Raw genomic sequence first — 21,560 nt, 5'->3', positions numbered from 1 at the left:
GAAGCGGTAGGTGTCCCCACAAAGACAGCGTCACTACAGGAGGCCCGCATTAAGCATGCAGAACTGCTGGAAACCCTTAGTCAAGTAGAGTACAAATCATACACCCAGACACAACATACCTAGGCCGATAAGGCAGGTAAGCTTCTGGCATGTATAATACGAGACGCGCTCCCACAACAGTATACGAAATCACCACTCAGGGAGGGGATATTGTGAACACTCAGCGGGATTGTGAATATTATAAATCACTATATCAATCCCCCTACAATTAGAGGATGACTCCTTAGATGCATTCCTAGTTAACCTAACATTCCCCCAGCTGAATCGACCAGCCCAAGACGACCTATCTGGCTCATCACTAAAACAGAAATATAAGTAGCTATCCGGGATTTACCACGAAATAAGGCCTTGATGGCCTACCGATAGAATTCTTTGATACTTTCTCGGACGCCCTGATCCCGCAACTGGAACGACTACACCAATCTGCGTTAGACACGGGGACACTCCCCGCCACTACAATGCAGGCCTTAGTGATATCCCTCCCTAAGCCGGGTCGATCGGAAACAAATATTTTGGGGTACCGACCCTATCACTCCTTGCTACTGAGTACAAAACATCAAGCAAAATCCTATTGTGCCACCTACTCCCATACTTACACAAGTTAATCCACCCAGATCAATGCAGCTTTGTACCAGCGCAAAGCACTTCACTGAATATCAGGAGACTTTAGCACGTAAAGGAATCAATCCCTGTGGGCCACCATAATGCCTGCTGCATTATTCTAGACTTAAGACAGGCATTTGACACCCTCAGATGGTACTATATGGTCAGGGCCTTTAAAAAATGTGGCATACCACCAACATACTCGAAGTGGGTACAACTCCTATACTCAGCCCCTACAGCAAGAGCTCGCACTGGTAGTCACTTCTTGCGTGCATACCAGGTTGGCAGAGGCACACGGCAGGGATGTCCTTTATCCCCCCTATTATTTGTGCTTGCATTAGAACCTTTGGCCATTAAGCTACGGTCATCTGCAGAACAGATAGGCATTGGCTTGGGTAACTCCAGGCATTTGATATCCGCCTGTGCAGACTACATAATTATTTGTGCCAATGACCTGACCAATGCTCTAGAGCCGACACCAGGATACTCTCACAATTTGCACAGATCTCAGGCCTCACCATAAACAAGACAAAGTCTCAAGCCTTTTTCTTCTGACCTGGAGAACATCCAGACATGATTCAGTTTGGGCAACTCTCCATCTCTGCAGCACAGCACACCTTTAAGTACCTAGGCATCCAAATTTATAGAAGTTCACAAGATTTAATAGAGGGTAACTTAACCAAAGCAATAAGGGCACTCAGATTAAAGATAACCTTCTGGACCTCGCTGCCACTGCCTGTGATGGGGCAAGTGGCTATATCCAAAATGGTGGTCCTCCCACGGCTTCTATATTTTTTTTACAAACCTGCCGCTATTAATCCCGCCCCTGTATTTAAATCATAAGACACACTACTGTCAGATCTGATATGGGGAACTGGCCGCCGTAGGGTAGGCCTAACTAAACTGCAATTAGACACAGATAAAGGAGGATTGGGCGCTCCTGATCTCCGTGCGTGTTGTTATTCGAGCCAACTTCAGCGGCTGTCGTATTGGCTTGCTGGACGCAATCTGCACAGATTAGGATACCTGGCCCGAAATGTTAACCGAGGTATTCGGCACGCACTGTTGCTACCTCGGGCCACAAAACTGATCCAGCGGGTCTTAAGAAATTCAGTCTCATATATAATCTCTACACCAGGATACTCACCATTATTTAAAAATCTATTACTAGGCCCATTCTTTGCAAAGATTTGTATTTTTGACCTACTGAATCATATGACCTAATTATTTTAATCTAACACATACATTAAATAAGCCACATATAAAGGCAATGGGTTAACTAATGGTAACGCAAAGAAACGATCAAGACCAGCTTGTCATTTCAAAAATCCATTTTATTAATCAAATTATCAAATTTCAAAGCTTTATTCGACATTTGTCATAAAAGCATCCCCCTAACCTTATTACAATAAATACTACAGTTAAAAAATACTTTCTAAAACACACATTAAACATTGAAAGTCGAATGCTATACATGTTAAAATACGAAAAGTTTTTCAAAGTTCATAAAAATTATTTTAAAAAGGGACAATTCATGTAACGGAATGGTTAGATAATAGCAGTCATGTTTCATTTTGTTGTATTTAACATTAAAGTGCGAGTACAGATTGCCCATGCCCAAGCAAGAAATTTTGCTACAGCAACTACAAACGGTGTAGAACAATCGGATTCTAGTATCCTGAGGGCTATCGATTGACTACGGGTACCCATGTTTAAGCACACTGGTTTTAGCCATTTGCGCCTAGGGCTAATATACAATGGGCAACAGAACAACAAGTGGGAAATGTGCTCTATTTGATCCTTGCAATAATAACAATGTTCATCCCACAGTGGAGACCAGTGTTTCTTAAAAGCATTCACTGGTAATGTTCCTATACGCAATTGGAAGTATAGTTTCCTATCATGTGGTCGTTCGATTACGTCCCAATATGGTTCGCATGACGGATACATTTTTATGTCCAAAAAGCGAGTTGACAGTTTTGATCGGGATCCTTTACAAACATTGTTAAATACACCATCTCCCAATATAGTTCTTTCAGTTTTGCTTTCGAAGGAAAACTAGCCACATCATTAGTGCCCCATAGATGTTCCAATTTTAACTTTACAAGAAGTCCCCGTAGTTCTTTTAGCCATGCAATATAATGAAAACGATCAAACTTAACAACATCTGCCAGGGCTGCAGCATAATGGCTTAGTTCTGGGGTCACCTTCATGCGTCTCCAATATAAAAGAGGCGGTAACCTGGCTATCTCCTCAATATTTTTTCTGCCAAGGTCCAGTTTTAGAGGAGTTATGGGTGTGCTTTCGGGGACCATTACAAGCCCTCGCAAAAATCTGTTTTCTGATCGTCCCAGCTCTCCCAAGTTTGAAAACCCCCATAATTCGGATCCATATAAACAGGCACCCACTACTTTCATGTTATAAATTTCAAGTGCACAATTTACCGGCTTAGTTAGCGAGGCTCGGTGTTTTAAAGCAACTGCGCCTGCGAGCTGACTAAACTTCAATACTGTCGTGTTAATATGCGATTTCCACTTCATGTTTCCCGGTAGGATGATGCCTAGGTAAGAAAAAGCGTCCACTTTTTCTAAATAATAATAATAATAATAAAGGGGCTTGTAAAGCGCATGGTGACGCCATCCCGGCGTGTCCCCGCGCTGTGGAGAAAAGTCAGGGCCAGGAGAAGAAATTAAAGGGAAAACAAATGGGTTTTCAGAAGTTTTCTGAAAGTGGTCTCTGAGTCCGCTAATCTGATGCACATGGGGAGAGAGTTCCATTCTTTGGCAGCCATTACACGAAAGGAGCAGCCACCCATTCTGGCTTTCTTGATGCGGGGAATTTTAAGCAGTCCAGTTCCCCCAGAGCGGAGAGTTCTGTTAGGCTCGTAGGGGATAGCCAGATCAGTCATGTAGGGGGGAGCTTTGTGTGAGATGATCCTGTAGCACATTAAAAGTGCTTTAAATAGGACTCTCTTTTTTATGGGAAGCAAGTGCAAAGTGGCTAGGGCAGGTTTGGAGGCTGCTCTTTTTGGGAGCCTAAGAACTAGGCGTGCTGCCGTATTTTGGAGTACTTGGAGTCTCCTGGTGTTTTTTTGCGTTGTTCCGAGCAGAAGCACATTGCCATAGTCTATCCTCGAGGTCACTAGAGCTTGGGTCATAGTGCGCCTGGCTTCAAGAGGGAGAAGGTCTAGGGTACGGTTCAGGGTCTTCATAACCCCGAAGCATTTCCCTACCAGTTTGTGCACATGGCTGTCATAGGAGAGTCTGGGATCAACCCAGATCCCCAGGTTCTTGGCTGCTTTGCAGGGGGTGGGTAACGGCCCCAGACATGATGGCCACCACTCCTTGGTCCAGCTCGTATCCCTGCCTCCAATTACCAGAACCTCCGTTTTTGAACCATTTAGCTTCAGGCAGTGCTGGGTCATCCATCCTGCCAGAGCCTGCATGCAGGTTTTAAAGTTGTCTGCAGCAATGGAGGGGGCTTGAGACAGGGAGATGAGAAGTTGGGTATCGTCGGCATATGAAACTAATTCAATGCCGAACGATTGAACCACTTCAGCCAGGGGGGCCATGTAAAGATTGAACAGGGTGGGGCTCAGGGCAGAGCCCTGAGGTACCCCCTGTTCTAAGGCTATGCTATCAGAGAGGTACATGCCTCTCTGAACCTGGAAGCAGCGGTTGGTGAGGAAGGCTTTCAGCCAGCCCAGTGCTTCCTGGGTGACCCCGGCTTTGTTCAGACACTGCAGCAAGATGGAATGTGCCACAGTGTCGAACGCGGCACTAAGGTCCAGTATAATCAATGCCATGGTCTGGCCCTCATCAGCGCCTGCCCGTAAGGTTTCGGTCGCTCTCAGAAGGGCGGTTTCAGTGGAATATCCTGACCTAAACCCTGATTGAGAATTGTGGAAAGCATTATTAGACTCTAAATGGGCCATGAGTTGGCTGTTAGCTATTTTTTCGGCCACCTTCGCCAGATATGGTAGCAGAGAGATGGGCCGCAGGTTCTCTAGGATGTCCTGACTGATGTTCGTTTTTTTCTTTATCGGAAGTACAATGGCTTTCTTCCACTCCGCAGGGAGGGTGGCCGTAGAAAAGGAGAGTTGGAGAATGTGTCTAAAGTGTGGTTCTAAGACTTTAAGGCTAGCTGCTAGTATCTTGGGAGGGGCAGGATCCCGAGGGGAGCCTGATTTGATGCTTTTACAGATACTTGTTAAAATCGTGGTAGGAGGGACTGAGAAGTAGTTTAGGCATGTCTTAGCATGAGTGATCTCCAAGTTCTCAGTAAAGTCAGAGCCAGAGGGCAAGTCATTAGAGAAGTTTGCGTAGATGTTGGTAATTTTACTGGCAAAGTATTTATCATTATTATTGCACGTTTCAACAGAGTCATTCTGGGCAGTGCTCTCATTAGTTACCATAGAGATTTCTTTAAAAATTTTAAAGAGCTCCTTTGAGGAGTTCTCAGCCTCTCCAATGCGGGTCTTGTAATGAAGTGCTTTAGCTGAACGAATTAGTTTATAGTAGCTCGCTTGCGCTTTTTTATAGTGGTTTTTAGCTGTGGGGCAGAAGGGGTACCTTTATATTTTATTACGCCTTTGAAAGTGGACTGGTGGTTTAGACACATGAATTTGGTTTTGGTGGTATTCAATTCAAGGCCCCTACTATCACAAAATTCGCCAAAGGCATCAACCACTTTTTGGAGACCGCTCCGCGTGCGTGAAAGTAAAAGCGTATCGTCCGCAAACATCAGGACGGGGACGTGGGAGCCTGCTATAATTGGGGCGTCACTTGGGGATTTCTTTAGGTGTTCAACAATACCATTTATATAAATTGAAAATAGTGTTGGCGCTAGGACACACCCTTGCCTTACTCCTCGTTCTACTGGAAAGGGGTCTGTTACTTCTCCTTGCTTGCCCCACCTGATTTTAGCAAAATCGTTTTCGTGGAGGCGGACTAGGAGAGTAAGGAGTTCCTGGCTTAAACCTACATCAGCCAGGGTCTGCCACAGTTTTTCTCTAGGGACCAGGTCGAAGGCTGCTTTTAAGTCCACAAAAACGGCATACAATGACCCCTTCTTTAGTGTGACATTTCTCCAATAGATAGTTATGAAGTAAAGGACTTGGTCTACACTACTAGTTAGGGGGCGAAACCCTGCCTGGTAGGGTGACAGTATGTTCTTTTCGTCAATCCATTGTTGCAATTTATTCTGGACTAGGCGCCCCATCAGTTTTTGAGCTGTGTCAATAAGACTGATGGGTCTGTAGTTTTTAGCTAGAGTTTTGTCGCCTTTTTTAAATATAGGGATAATTTCTGCTCCCTTCCATGAAGCAGGTACTTCCCCTCCCATCGCCACAGCATTAGCCAACATTTTAAAGTAAGTACACCAGGAATTCCGGTCCGATAAAAATATATCAGCCGGGATTCCATCCATGCCCGGCGCTTTTCCCCCCGCTACACAATCCAATGCTTTACTAACATCCTTTTCATTAAATATTTGGTTTTTGAAAAAGACGGGTGGGGGGGTTGGTCAGAGATGTAGGCTGGATTTCGGGCATACTGTGGTTGGAAAAACTCGGTCCATTTATTTTTAGCAATGTGATTTTGAGGCTGGGCAGCTATCCCTCCCCTCTCCCATTTTACTAAGGCCCAAAATCGCTTGGAATCCTTGGCAGCACAGGCCTCCTTCAGTTCATACCAGCATTCCTCATCCCAGCGTTTCCTGGCCTGTTTTTGGGTCTGTCTATAATGGTCTCTAGCCCTCCTAACTGCTATGGCATTGCCTGTTCTCAATTCCGTACTTAAGTTGAGTCGTGCCAACCTACAACTCTTGTCATACCATCCTTGTCTTGATTGATCTTTTTTTTATTTTATTGGGATCTGCTGTTTTAATGAAGAAGCTTTGGATTTTGCAAAAGAGGTTTTCATGGGCCTCCATCATGTAGTCTTGGAAGTTAATCTTCCCACAATGGGACTTAATGTTGTTTACTTCATCAACTACTAATTTTTTAAGGACCTCTAATCTTGATACGTCTTCTAATAGCATTCTCCATTTCAAATGGCGTTGGTTATTCGAGCATGCAACATCTTGCGTCACCATTTCATTTTTATTGGGGTACTCCGTAGCTTCTTTATAGGAGTAAAGGGTCAGGCATAGGGGGTTGTGATCACTTTCTAGTCTCTCTTCCACAACCATATCTAACATTTTATTCCAAGCCCTTACATCCAATAATAGATAGTCAATTCTGCTAGCTGCTCGGCCATTATCAAATGTGTTATTCCCTATTAAGTCAGAGGGCGAGCGCCCGTTTACCGCTCTCAATCCTCTTGCTAGACAGAGACTCTTTAACTGGATTGCCACTGCACTCCATTTCTTAATAACAGGCACCTCCAATTGGGGTATTCCCCACTTGGCATCCTCCTCCTCGGCCAAGATCCTATCCTCTTCACCCAAGGGTTCGAAGGTGGCATTAAAATCCCCGCCCACTACTACGTGAGATTTTGGTGTTAACATTTCAATATTCTGCTCTAGAGTCGTTACAACCTCTGAGGATTTGCCACTACCCACTCCCCTGGCATAAACATTAAACAGGACAAATTCTTGGCCATTTTCCCAACTGATGTTAAGTGCTATAATGTCATTAGATGGTATAGATCTTTGTTTTATAGAACAATTCAGTGACTGGCGTATCCAAATTAACAAGCCTCCAGATGGGCGTCCTAATCGATTTCTAGTTGCTGGCATAAAAAAGTTTAAATACCCCTGTCGAAAGGTTGGGGTCAGTGACCAAGTTTCTTGCAACATAATGATGTCATATTGATCAATGAAATCAACCCATTCCGGTGTAGTTATCTTGTTTGCTATGCCTGCTGTATTCCAAGAAACAAGAGACAATAGTGATGTCTCTTGTTGTTGCAATGTCTGGCCCTTCTCAACATTATTTACAAATACTTCGTATTCTGCAGTTACTATTTCTCCATCCGTCAAATTTGTTTGCTCTCTTTCGCCTCTCTAACTCTGTTTAAGCCCTCTATGTCTTTCTTTGGTTCTCCAGAAGCGAAGGTTTGAAGTTCCCTTGGACCTATTATCTGCTTGCCTGTTATGTGCTTGTTCAAGTGTATGCATGTCACGTTTTCTGCCCTTGCGTTCTTTTGAATCATCTGCCTTTTGGGAGAGGCTGGTTCACATCTTGCGAGTCAATCGCATTCGTTTAAATCGGATAAAGTCGAGTAACGATTTTCCAAATTTAGCCCCCAGTCACAGATGGGGCCACCCCTAGCCACAGCATTAGCCAACATTTTAAAGTAAGTACACCAGGAATTCCGGTCCGATAAAAATATATCAGCCGGGATTCCATCCATGCCCGGCGCTTTTCCCCCCGCTACACAATCCAATGCTTTACTAACATCCTTTTCATTAAATATTTGGTTTTTGAAAAAGACGGGTGGGGGGGTTGGTCAGAGATGTAGGCTGGATTTCGGGCATACTGTGGTTGGAAAAACTCGGTCCATTTATTTTTAGCAATGTGATTTTGAGGCTGGGCAGCTATCCCTCCCCTCTCCCATTTTACTAAGGCCCAAAATCGCTTGGAATCCTTGGCAGCACAGGCCTCCTTCAGTTCATACCAGCATTCCTCATCCCAGCGTTTCCTGGCCTGTTTTTGGGTCTGTCTATAATGGTCTCTAGCCCTCCTAACTGCTATGGCATTGCCTGTTCTCAATTCCGTACTTAAGTTGAGTCGTGCCAACCTACAACTCTTGTCATACCATCCTTGTCTTGATTGATCTTTTTTTTATTTTATTGGGATCTGCTGTTTTAATGAAGAAGCTTTGGATTTTGCAAAAGAGGTTTTCATGGGCCTCCATCATGTAGTCTTGGAAGTTAATCTTCCCACAATGGGACTTAATGTTGTTTACTTCATCAACTACTAATTTTTTAAGGACCTCTAATCTTGATACGTCTTCTAATAGCATTCTCCATTTCAAATGGCGTTGGTTATTCGAGCATGCAACATCTTGCGTCACCATTTCATTTTTATTGGGGTACTCCGTAGCTTCTTTATAGGAGTAAAGGGTCAGGCATAGGGGGTTGTGATCACTTTCTAGTCTCTCTTCCACAACCATATCTAACATTTTATTCCAAGCCCTTACATCCAATAATAGATAGTCAATTCTGCTAGCTGCTCGGCCATTATCAAATGTGTTATTCCCTATTAAGTCAGAGGGCGAGCGCCCGTTTACCGCTCTCAATCCTCTTGCTAGACAGAGACTCTTTAACTGGATTGCCACTGCACTCCATTTCTTAATAACAGGCACCTCCAATTGGGGTATTCCCCACTTGGCATCCTCCTCCTCGGCCAAGATCCTATCCTCTTCACCCAAGGGTTCGAAGGTGGCATTAAAATCCCCGCCCACTACTACGTGAGATTTTGGTGTTAACATTTCAATATTCTGCTCTAGAGTCGTTACAACCTCTGAGGATTTGCCACTACCCACTCCCCTGGCATAAACATTAAACAGGACAAATTCTTGGCCATTTTCCCAACTGATGTTAAGTGCTATAATGTCATTAGATGGTATAGATCTTTGTTTTATAGAACAATTCAGTGACTGGCGTATCCAAATTAACAAGCCTCCAGATGGGCGTCCTAATCGATTTCTAGTTGCTGGCATAAAAAAGTTTAAATACCCCTGTCGAAAGGTTGGGGTCAGTGACCAAGTTTCTTGCAACATAATGATGTCATATTGATCAATGAAATCAACCCATTCCGGTGTAGTTATCTTGTTTGCTATGCCTGCTGTATTCCAAGAAACAAGAGACAATAGTGATGTCTCTTGTTGTTGCAATGTCTGGCCCTTCTCAACATTATTTACAAATACTTCGTATTCTGCAGTTACTATTTCTCCATCCGTCAAATTTGTTTTGCTCTCTTTCGCCTCTCTAACTCTGTTTAAGCCCTCTATGTCTTTCTTTGGTTCTCCAGAAGCGAAGGTTTGAAGTTCCCTTGGACCTATTATCTGCTTGCCTGTTATGTGCTTGTTCAAGTGTATGCATGTCACGTTTTCTGCCCTTGCGTTCTTTTGAATCATCTGCCTTTTGGGAGAGGCTGGTTCACATCTTGCGAGTCAATCGCATTCGTTTAAATCGGATAAAGTCGAGTAACGATTTTCCAAATTTAGCCCCCAGTCACAGATGGGGCCACCCCTAGCCCTTCTATTTCCCACTACTGACCACTTGGTCCTTAATATGCTTGGCTTTGCCACAAGTCCTCTTCTGCTATAAGAAAGTCCAGCGTAAGTGGAATTATTTCGGCTGTTCTGCGTTGTGGAGGGAAGATATTAAGCAGAATGTCCGGTAATACATCAGGACCCTTAAAGTTTAATACCACGCAATCACCTGCGAATTTCTTGGCTTTAGTCCCTATCCACTTTACCCGTCTCGCTGTTAGCAAGTCTTCTGTCAGCTTTTCTTTACCCCAGGGAGATATATGCATGTTATTACTCAACCACTGCAATGCTTTATTTAGTAGAGAATCTGGAGACTCGATCTGGCCTAATTTCAGTGGTGGGACATTGGCAAGCACTAGAATCAGGGGTGAGGCTTCTACAATTAACTCTACAGGGCTTGTTTCTGTATTAAAATCAGAGATTATAACATTCCCTTGGATTAGCGAAGGATCTGAGGCTGTAGGGTTGTTAACGTCATCCATAGGTCTAGTTCTAGTTGGCTGAATAGGCACTGGTATATCTTCTGCTCCCCCAGGAATGTTCCCCCCTGATATATTTCCCATCGCTTGTTTTTCATCAAGTTTACCTATTATTGAATTAGGTATTTCCCCCACACTATCGTTTGTTATTTTTAAAAGTGTCTCCAATTTGTTAACTTTATCAGTGAGATGGTCTATTTTAGATATGAGAGGTTTAATTAACCGAGATATCTTAGATTCTAACATACCCATGAGCTTGTTCGATATCATATCATCCCATCCTGTACTGCCATTCCCTTCCTCCCTTATTCCTTCTATAACACTTTTATGTTTGTTTTTAGGGGGGGGGGTGCTGGTTTGTTCCTGCTAGACCGCAGTCCTTCTCTTTTAGGGGGAACCTTAGTGGTCCCTCTTACTGCTCTTGGTGCGGCAACGGGCGTTGGTGGGGAGATGCTCTCCTTATCTAACTCTAAATCATTGCAGGACATATTTATCTCATCCACAATTAATAAGTCGGCATTAGTATCTAGTTGTGGAGCGATGGATGCCGTAGAAACATTTAATACTGAACAATCATTATTTTCGTCAGTATGTAGATCTATTACATTTGTTTCATCAGAGTCCGATTGAGTTGAACCTAGTTTTTCTATTTGTGCACAAGGTGGAGAGTCACTGAGCCCCAGGGAAGACCTCCGTTCACTGTTAATTTTTGCCACCACCTGGACTAAATAATTGTCCATGGTGTTGGAAGGGGTGATGGGGGTTTTCTGTCTCGACATGTAGGAGCCACTCAAACCTAATACAATATGGCAAGATAGTAAAATATTACCAATAACAGGTTGTTAGACCTTGGGCCCTTGGGCAGTCAATGGCAACGGGCCAAAAAAGCAAGTAACTCACAGCACTGATGTTGTTAGGTTCCTGGCCCAGTCCAGAAGTGGCCAGTCTTGGACTGTCTTAGACTGTCCGCCCTTTGTCCGGGCTTCGTCTGGGCGTCCCGCTCGCGTCCCGCAACGCGGAGGACGCCGGCAATTTGAAGCGCCTCCGGGCGCGGTGACCCCAGTGATGTCTTCCGGGTCAAGGGCAGGCTGGGAGGTGTAGTTTCCCTCCGCTCGGCGGCCGCGAGGTAAACTACAGCGGCGGCGGGAGGGAAACCAACTCACAGACAGAGCGCTGCACAGGTTAGCAGGTTCGAGGTGGCAGGTAAGTTATCCCCAGTTCTTGCCAGCAGAGCACCAGCTCCTCCGAGGGCGCCGGCAATTTGAAGCGCCTCCGGGCGCGGTGACCCCAGTGATGTCTTCCGGGTCAAGGGCAGGCTGGGAGGTGTCGTTTCCCTCCGCTCGGCGGCCGCGAGGTAAACTACAGCGGCGGCGGGAGGGAAACCAACTCACAGACAGAGCGCTGCACAGGTTAGCAGGTTCGAGGTGGCAGGTAAGTTATCCCCAGTTCTTGCCAGCAGAGCACCAGCTCCACCGAGGGCGCCGGCAATTTGAAGCGCCTCCGGGCGCGGTGACCCCAGTGATGTCTTCCGGGTCAAGGGCAGGCTGGGAGGTGTAGTTTCCCTCCGCTCGGCGGCCGCGAGGTAAACTACAGCGGCGGCGGGAGGGAAACCAACTCACAGACAGGCGCTGCACAGGTTAGCAGGTTCGAGGTGGCAGGTAAGTTATCCCCAGTTCTTGCCAGCATAAGGAAGCTTAAACTTTTATTCAGTAATTTATTTTCATTCATAAAACATTAGTGGCACAAAAGGTCATGGTAATTCAATGAACCAACATCAGCATGAGAAAAGCTCAAACAGTTATTTATTTATTTCTCCATAGCCTATTTCCCTAACTTAGCTAAAAGAAAAGACCTGTAAGTAAGCAAAATAGTAAAGTCTTACGTGAAAGGGAAAACTGGCAGCGTCTCTGGAGCACAGGATCATTCCAACAGTGCTCTTAGCAAGGGGGCAATTCTTATAGTATTTTCCTATCTAAAACTAACTAAAAGAATACAAATATTCGAGCAGAACTGAATCTCATTGGCTGTTAAATGTCTTTCGATGCAGTCATCATCCGTCTCTCACATAGCCAGAGTCACTTTCAAAAGTACTATTGTTCATGAGTATGACACCGGCAGCTTCAGAAGAAAGTAACATTTAACTAAAGCAAAAACTTCCTTCGTCCGCTCATGCTTTTCCGTCTTTCCGCTGCCGAACGACAAATATGGCCTTGACCAAGGAACAAATTGAACCAAATGTCCTAAACTTCCACACAGCCTTTGTTTGCAAGCTTCTCTCCAAGAATTAATGTAGAAAGATATAATTATTTTTCATTCCTGCGTGGCTGTGCAAGGCTCACTCTGGTCACGCTTTTCTGTCATCCATTTTAGAAGTAGGCCTCAAGCCTTTTGCATGCAATGCAAAGAGAGTGTCTAGTATGCAAAGAAACACAAGACAATAATTAATTCAAGAAATAATAATTATTCTGTTACCCACCCTTTCCACTAAGTTTAACCCATTAGCTATGTTACCTAGTTTTGCAAACAAACAAATAAACAAACACATACACATGAGACAACAATATGAAAACAAAAGCACATTTAAAGAATGCATATGCTATTATTTCCAAAACGGCTGCAGTTAGTAAATGACTAACAAGAGACAAAGTAAATGTATTATTCAAAGCAAAACGACAAACATAACAAGAGCACAAATGATTAAACCCACGTGTTCGTGATGATGAATATTAATCTAGGTTGAGTCAGTAAACATATAAATCATGCAACACACATTAGTAAAAATAAAAATCTGAGAGTTTCATTTGTCACGAACTTTTTAGAAATAAATCTGAAAGTCCGCTCCATCAATACTCCCGGGTGCCCCGACATTACTGCGCACTGCGCTCGCATACTGGAAAAAGATGCTGCACTACAAATGCAGGTGCTCCCCATACACAGATATCACGCTGCTAGAAGGTATTCCTACACCCACAGGCCTAATCACTAAACAGAGAATCCTCTCGTGGTCTGAAGGGGGCTCACCACAGTGGGGGGGATTTTCGACAACGGAACCCTAATGGACCACGAGAACTTCACCAGGGCAAAAGGGGTACCAGGTAATCTATATTTACCAGATAATGCAATACTCCGCTATGCCAAAAGACACTGGGCCCTACTCAGAGTGGAACACCCAACACACAAACTGGTGTGGACGATTTAACTAATGGTAGAAGGACGTCACCGTACGAAATGGCTGTATAAAGGCATTAGGACACATACAGGGATTCTCCTTCCTGACGTACGCAACAAATGGGCTGAGGATCTTGAGAAAATCGAACCGATAAAGAATGGACTCTGATGCTAGGATACCCCAAAAGGTGTCCCACAATGCCAAATTCAAATTCATTCAGTACATGATATTACATAGGACCTACCTTACCCCGCCCGCAACATCTGCAACGCATGTTTCCAACTACAAAAACATAATTTCCCTAGATCCAGGAGGGCGGAAGCTGATATCCTTCACATATTATGATCATGGCCTGAGCTTACAGAATTTTGGAGAAATGTAGTCTCGAGTATACGTTTGGCGACAGGCCTACCTATACAGGAAACAACTGGCAGCTGTCTGATGGGTAGGACTCGGCGCTCGAAACCACAAAAAGTGCAACTACGATTCACTGACTTAGCGCTACTTACAGCTAGGCGCTCCATAACAATGCGGTGGAAGTCAGCTAGGTCCCCAACAGTTTACACATAGCACGGGGAACTGGCGAGGTGGGGAAGTGTGGAAAGCGCTGCCATTCGACGAGAGGAAGCCCGGGGTCTACGTAAAAAGCCCATATCGATGGATTGGGACCTCGTAATGGAAGCATTTAAGTCACTTGAACTTACACCTGTCCCCGCAGCCCTGGAGGAGTAGTTATGACAAACATGCCAGTCCCTGCACAAACAAAACAACCCTAATAATAGTTCTGTTGCGCAACACTACCACACAAACATGGTCTGCCCCCACATGAGATAATGGAGGGAATACGACAGAGCCCTATGACAACACTATGCGCCGGGGTGGGGCCAGCAGAATTGGGAGAGTTGGGTGGGGAGGGAGGGGAAAGTTAGGCAGTTTAGGAATAATGTTAATACCCTTGTATATGTAACTAGGTAACCGGCTACAGATACGATCGAACTGACTATGCACTGTAGAATACCTTATAAGGTATGAAGTCCTGCGAGGAGTTTGTGAGTATTCAGAATTGAGTTGGCGCACAACAGGTAAAGGTTGGGTCAAAAGAAATGTTTGATTGTGGTTGGTGCAGCTGGATCAGAGAAAACCCTAAACTCTGAAAACAAAGGTGGAGGAATTCCTCCCCTGTGGTCAATTTAAGCAATTTTTGCAGTATTTTTCTAGGTGGTTTTACACCACAGCGTATCCACAGAACCACTCTTGGGTTTGCTTTTGCCCTCTATACCCACCAAATGTCACCTGCATTCTTCCCCTCACCTCACCTCTCGGTTCTTCACATACACAATTTTGGTTTCCCCTTCACCACTAGTTTTTCTCTTCTCCCCCGCCCCTCTCTTGTATTCCGTGTAATGTGTTCTTCGTATTTACATGTCACTATCTACCTTTGTTTTTCCCCCCTTTCTTATGTCACCCCGAGCCCTGAAGAGTCAAGGGTCATCACCCTTTTTGACGAAACACGTGTCGGCTGGTCTCATGTTCTAATTATTGATTCACAAATAAAACGACACAAAAGAACAGAATTGTACGATTTCATCCTTACTACGTGTTTGTGATCAATCACATCACTCATACTCTGTTGTGTGCATCGGACTTTGCTTATACCTTATAAGCTATGCTTAGCTTAACAAATTAAAGCCTTGATCGAATTTTAAATGGAATTGTGCTGCATAATACTGTACTACATGCATCACATATACCTATGTTTGTATAACATACAAAAACTCGAAAAACCCAATAAAGTGTGTTAAAAAAAAGTGACTGGAACACGTCTGAGTGTATGAACCACTAACTGTTTCCTTCCTATAATTTCACAGGACAGTATTCGCCTGAAAGCATAGGAGTGTTTGAAGGACAGATTAGCCCAATCGGGATGTATAAAAAGCTCAGGCTATAATTTAGAAGACATCCATGGTCACCAGACTGCAGTCTCAGAAGATTACCTCTGGTCCAGAGTGCAGGGCCATTAGAGCATTCTGCGTGTCTGGGCCCAGCGAAGATAAAAGCACAACCGACAATTACTTTTGGGGGAAAAGCTGAGTATTGAGTCTGCTCGAAGATGGGAATTTTAATGACAAATTCAAGCCTCTAAATCATGCCGGGCAGACAAGCACCATGATTTATGGACTGTAACTGCAGCTTTAAAAATGCTCCTTGGAGTCGGCGGTGGGGCAGAGGGGATGTTTGGCTCCAGGAGTCGTGTGTGTAAATTTAGACATCCAGCCGTCGCCCCTGGCAGAGCGCTTGATGCTCGGAAGCTGAGCCAGCAGTTTCCTGGGCCTCAAAGGTAAAGCGTCGCGCAATCGTCATGTTTGCCCCAAAGGCTGCGGCTCGGTATGGAATGTGTAGCGCCGGATCACACAGAGCACTCTGGCACTGGAGAAATGCAGAAGGAACCACCCGTCCATTTTCACAAGCAGCCCCGGTTTCGCCATGGACGTCAATTCACCAAAATGCCAGGGATAGCAGAAGGGTCATCACATGCTGTTTGACCTTCGCTTTCACTTACACACACATATTCACACATAGACACACTCTGCTTAAGAATACACGCACATTCACTGATATATGAACTCCCTTAAACATGCACACAACATACATTTGAAAGCATTTTTTTCAACTTACCTCATCTGTTAGGAAAATTAATTTTCCAGATATTTGTACTCCATTCTTGTAACCCTAATAGTGAATAATCTAACATTATTCACTATTTGTATAAAAAGATTTGACAGAAAAAAGGACAGCTGTGGCCAACCGATGTCCATAAGGACAAGTTGCCCCTGTGTTCCTGGGACTGATTTCACTACCTCTGAAGCTAGGTGTGGCAAAGGCAGTGCCAGGGGCCTCAAGGGGCAAGCCAAAGGTATCAGGAGGGAGCCCCGGTGACCCCTAAATGACATCCATGGGTGCCACTAGAAATGCTGTGAAAAATCGCACCAGCTTCAGTGCAATATTGCACCAGTGCAATGTGTGGAATCTTGTGGCAGGAGAATTCTTTAATATGCACTTGATGACAACTGTGAAAGCAAGCTGGTGGGTTGGCGTAATGACAGCCTTCCATCAGGCATCATACACAGAGATCATGAGCACATGAATTTTTGTTTACTCAAAATAGCAGAGATTGTCTAGTAATTTTAGGCTGGCATAGAAATACAGACAATGGATATGTAATTGGTATAAATAGCTAATATATAGTTTCGATTATGCAAATGCTCTTGCTAGGGCCCTCATGACTATCTATCTATTGCCCGTTATGCCGGCTCACATGTAGGGAAGCCATGTAGGACCTCACTTCTGTTTGTCTTGAGCAAGGGCCTGCACGGCTGCCAGCTGGAAGCGCAAAGACTCATTACCAACAGCCGGGATAGTTCTGGTATGTGAGGTGACTACTTTTTCCACACAAACTCAAATGATGCATTTAGCGTCCGCACTCCACAGTTTTCCCTGGATAAATTTCTGCAGGTTGAACCGGCTTACAATTATAATGGAAAAAATCCATATAATTACTAGGATATTCACAAGCACCAAAATCTGCAAGGTATTCCCCATTATCGGAGACAGACTCATACTTGGGTGCTGTTTATTGACCCCAATGAATTCCAACCGAGAAGTGACAGTTTTCAGCTGGTGTTAGAAATATCATCTAAAAAAAACAGGTAAATGGTAGTGAGAACCTGGGTATGCAATTTCAGGGAAGTCCTTGAGCTTTCCAGAGGTTTACAAATGCTAGCGCAGACTCAATCAGTCATCGTTAGGGGTCCAAAGAAGATTTTCACCCCGCCCATTCATTTTCCATTAATGTCTTAGTGATAGGACAGATACTTTCTGAGGAGACTGGTTTGACTAACACTGGAAAGTGCCGCATGTGAATATATATGAGTGGTAAATGGGTGACTTTAAATAAACTTCCACAATTGCTGAGTTATTTTTACTCCAAGAGAGCAATTTCATAAAATGGGACTCCCCACTTCCTGTACCTATGAGGTATGTGTTAAGCATGTGATTAATTGAGGGCTTCAGTTTGGTAAAGTGCAATGCTGTGCCCACCCAACAGTCCTCAAGACTCAATCAGCAGGTGGCTGCGACGCTACTATGACAACGCCATCCTTCACAGTGGTAAAATGTGACAGGCCTAATCGTGTTGGCCAAATGTAGGTGGACATTCATAATTGACCAGCACAGGAAGAGTTATTTTAGACAGGGAATAGGACACACAACAAGATGTCGACACTCCTCAACTGCACATACAGCAGGACTGAACTTGGATGGTGAAGAGAACTTTTTTCAGAATACAGTTTTGTACGGTTTTGCGCAAATTTAGTTCAGTAGTGTTAGAAATAGTTATGATACAAAATCCTGTTGGTTGGGCTTCATAGGGTTAAGCAGGTGCATATGTTGACTAATAATTCCCTGGGGAAACATCCGTTACAACGCGGATGTTTCCCCGCGGTGCTGTTACGACGCGTCCGTAACAACGCAAGTCATTACCACGACTTGCGCTGGAGGGCGCTAGAAGATTAAAAATAGTAAATTTACTATTCCAACACCTTCCCTAGTGTCAATGTGAAAGGGTTGTTCCTTCAATGGCCCTAATTTTCAATTATTGGTGTACATCCTATTAATTTAAACTTGGCGACAGAGTTGTTTCTGGACAAGTTTTGATTTCATCACTTATTTTATTTTCATTTTATGTAGTATCTTATTTTTAGATTTGTAAAAAACATTTCATCACAAATACATTTTTAATGAATATTTTTCCAAAGTGCATAATTCTTAACAAATACAAACAGTTATCACAATAAAGTTATAAATATGTACATAATAATATAACACAAGATATTAAAGAAAACACCACCTGATATCAAACACACAAAAATGCTGACACTCTCACACCCATACGTCATTCAAACCACACCATCAAAGGAAAAAGGGAGGACTGAGTCTAGATTGGCAAGATCTAAGTGCCAATTCTTGGGTCTCAAGATTCAATTTGAGACCCCTGCACCAGGTCGACGCGCGTTTCGGCGGCTCTGAGCCACCTTTCTCAGGACCTTTTTCTTACAGTTTATTCCAAAGATATCAGGGGACGGTAAAAACAGATATTTCCTATTTCTTGGGTCCTATTTTCATGATAGATGACCGATATGAAGAGACAGGATATATATAAAAGGCATATAGTGATCAAAGAGGGGGAGAAGGAAAATCCGTGATCCCACCAAGTTCCTTGGCTTCAGTTACCGTTAATCAAAAAGGGGGGAGGGGAGATCACTTGTCCTGTGTAACCTGGGCACAGTTCTAACTAGAATGACCCTTGTTTAAAAGACCCTCATACACGTGCAATCATGGTGGTATGGGCGGTGTATCTTGATTCTCCGCCTTCGTTCACACGTCTGTGCAGAATCACGGGGTCAGTTGGTATGCACCCTCCACCCGGAGGAGAACACCCTAGGTTAAAACAGTAGTGATCAGTGATTTTGGTGAGGTGACAGTGCTCTACTTAAAAGCAATCCAATCTTGCTGAGAAAGAGATAATTTTATTAGTCGGGATTGAATTGGCAGTGGAGGATACAATTGAATACGTGTAAGAAGAATTATTAGGATTCATACATATTCACTCCTCCTGTGTACAAAGATGGTCGACATGTTTCAGCCTTTATCGCCCTAGGGGTCGGTGCGGCTTTCTTCAGGACCAGGTGAGTTCGGTGAAGGAGGTGGCTAAGGCCTACTCTCTCTTGTCGGTCGAAAATGGACCTATAAGTAAAAAAGAAGTAGTGTTGCTAGGGTGTGGGTCATAACAATTAGTGGATAAAAGAAAAAATAATGTAGTGTATTTTATCAGATTAAAACTACGCTGTCAGACTCCCTGACTGTAGGGGACGAAAACCACCTACTCAGTACTGGAAAAACTAGGTAAGAATGGGGAATTTTACATGGTATTTCATTGAAAGGTAGGTGCCGGTTTTTAGATGCTCCTACCCTTCGGTACATTTGGCCATGAGTAAATTGGTGAAAAATGCAAAGATTTCTGTTGAAGGCAGCTACTAGGAATTCCCTGCATAGGTTCCAGGCATGCGAAATATTGTTAAAAAACGCTTGTGTTAAAAAACGCTACTTTATACTACCTCCAAAAACCAGAACACTCCCCTTGAAACACATACCTTCCATTGGCTTTTTGTAACTTTCCTCGGGTACCCAGAGGCTTGGAAGAGGGGCTCCTACAAAGATAACAAGGTTACAGTTATGGTGCCTAGCGAGTACTTAACTCTATCAGGTGGTTCGAGCCTCCGTCCTGAGACGCGCCATACCTTGTAGCTCCACTCGAAAACCCGCAGCTTGTGCTGTCTCTGCCTCTCGCGGTCCCGGATACTGCTGTAGCCTGCAGTGCCGGTTTAAATGACCGAGTTCCGCGTGGAGGTGGAAAAAAGACTAACGAAAGTCATTTAGTCAGTCATTGATAAAGTGAAATGGGTTTAACCATAAATATGAAGTTATATCACAAGAGTGTGATAGTTTCTTGGAATATGAATTACGTTTATAATTTACATATAGAAATAGGTGGTGATTTCAAGCAGGAGAATCACGCTGACAGAAAACAGACTTCCGTATTGGGGTCTATCTTGTATATGTTAGAGCTAGCCAATTAGTTCTGGTACTCTGATTAATTTGGGGCACTATCATTAAAATTAGAGGTATGGTAGGTAAGAAGGGGAAGTGTTCTAGGTTCATACACTGAACACTGAAATTAACTATTCATTAGATGTTGTCGGGATTTCGTTCATGTGATTCTTGATCTTTTCTTAAAAATCATGGAAGCATAAGTCATTTGTAGAGGCTTAGCCATGGGACACCGTCATTCAATCCCCGTTGATCTGTCCTCAAACGGTGAACCCACCTCTGTTCTTTTTCGAACAGGATGCGTTCAGCGTTATGGTCTTTGATGGTCAGTGTTTCCAAAATGACCCATTTGAGGTCTTCCACAGTGTGTCCTTTCTCCAAATAATGGTTGGCCATCTTGGTTGTTGCCTTCTTGCATTTGACATTGCTTCTGTGTTCACAGATTCTTTGCCGTATTTTCCTGCATGTCATTCCGATATACTGCATGTTGCAGGGGCACGTGATCATATAGATCACGTGACTGGAATTGCAATTTGTATGGGATTTCAAATACCATTTCAGATCTGGTAATAGTTGAATTGTTTTATTGGGCATTGTTAGTGGGCATACTGAACAATTCCCACATGGAAAGTGTCCTTGGACAGGTGGTAAGTCCCAGAGACGTGTTTGTTTAGTTCCCTGTTCCAATCGCGGTCTAGTATGTACTAGGATGTCCTTTAAGTTCTGTGTTCGTTTATTGGAGAATCTTGGTTTTGGCCATGAAAGATCTGCTGAGGTGAGGATACGCCAGTGCTTATTGATAATTTTCTTGACCTGATTAGAAGCCGGACTGTACGTTGTAACACAAGTCATGAGATCTTCTTCTTGGTTTCTTGGGTTGGTCTCTAGGAGGCTTTCACGGTTCTGGTTCCGTGCTCTTTTTTTGCACTTCTTAATCACTCTTTGTGGGTAATCTCTTGCTGATAATTTTTTGCATAGATCGTTGGCTTGGAGTTGGTATTCTTCAGTTTTGCTGCAGTTCCTCCGTAAACGTAAGAACTGGCTGAATGGGAGATTCTCCCTCAGAGGTCGTGGGTGATGGCTATTAAACGACAGCAAGCTGTTCTTAGCCGTTGGTTTAAAAAAAGTTTTTGTTTGTAACCTGCCATTATCCACGTAGATGGTGATGTCCAGGAAGTCTAGACTCTCTTTACTTGAGGTGTATGTAAACTTCAGCCATTGGTCTTGTTCATTCAGCCATTTGTGAAACTGTGCCAGGCTTTCAGTGCTGCCTTCCCAGATGAGAAGAACGTCATCTATGTAACGCTTCCAGAAACGGATCTGTCTCTGGAAGGGGTTACATACATTGTTGACAAATGTCCT

At 43.9% G+C, this 21,560-nt stretch overlaps 1 protein-coding gene across 1 annotated transcript in view; it reads left to right on the top strand.

Annotated features, from left to right (window-relative positions):
* LOC147701751 (uncharacterized) overlaps positions 1-21,560 on the top strand; it is a 123,619-nt gene that overhangs the window by 31,345 nt on the left and 70,714 nt on the right. The gene's annotated exons all lie outside the window — the stretch shown is intronic.

This window comes from Lissotriton vulgaris, chromosome 7, assembly GCF_964263255.1.
Source record: "Lissotriton vulgaris chromosome 7, aLisVul1.2, whole genome shotgun sequence".
In the NCBI taxonomy this organism is placed as follows: domain Eukaryota; kingdom Metazoa; phylum Chordata; class Amphibia; order Caudata; family Salamandridae; genus Lissotriton; species Lissotriton vulgaris.
Note: the sequence above shows the minus strand (reverse complement) of the source record. Positions and strands in the feature narration are given on the sequence as shown.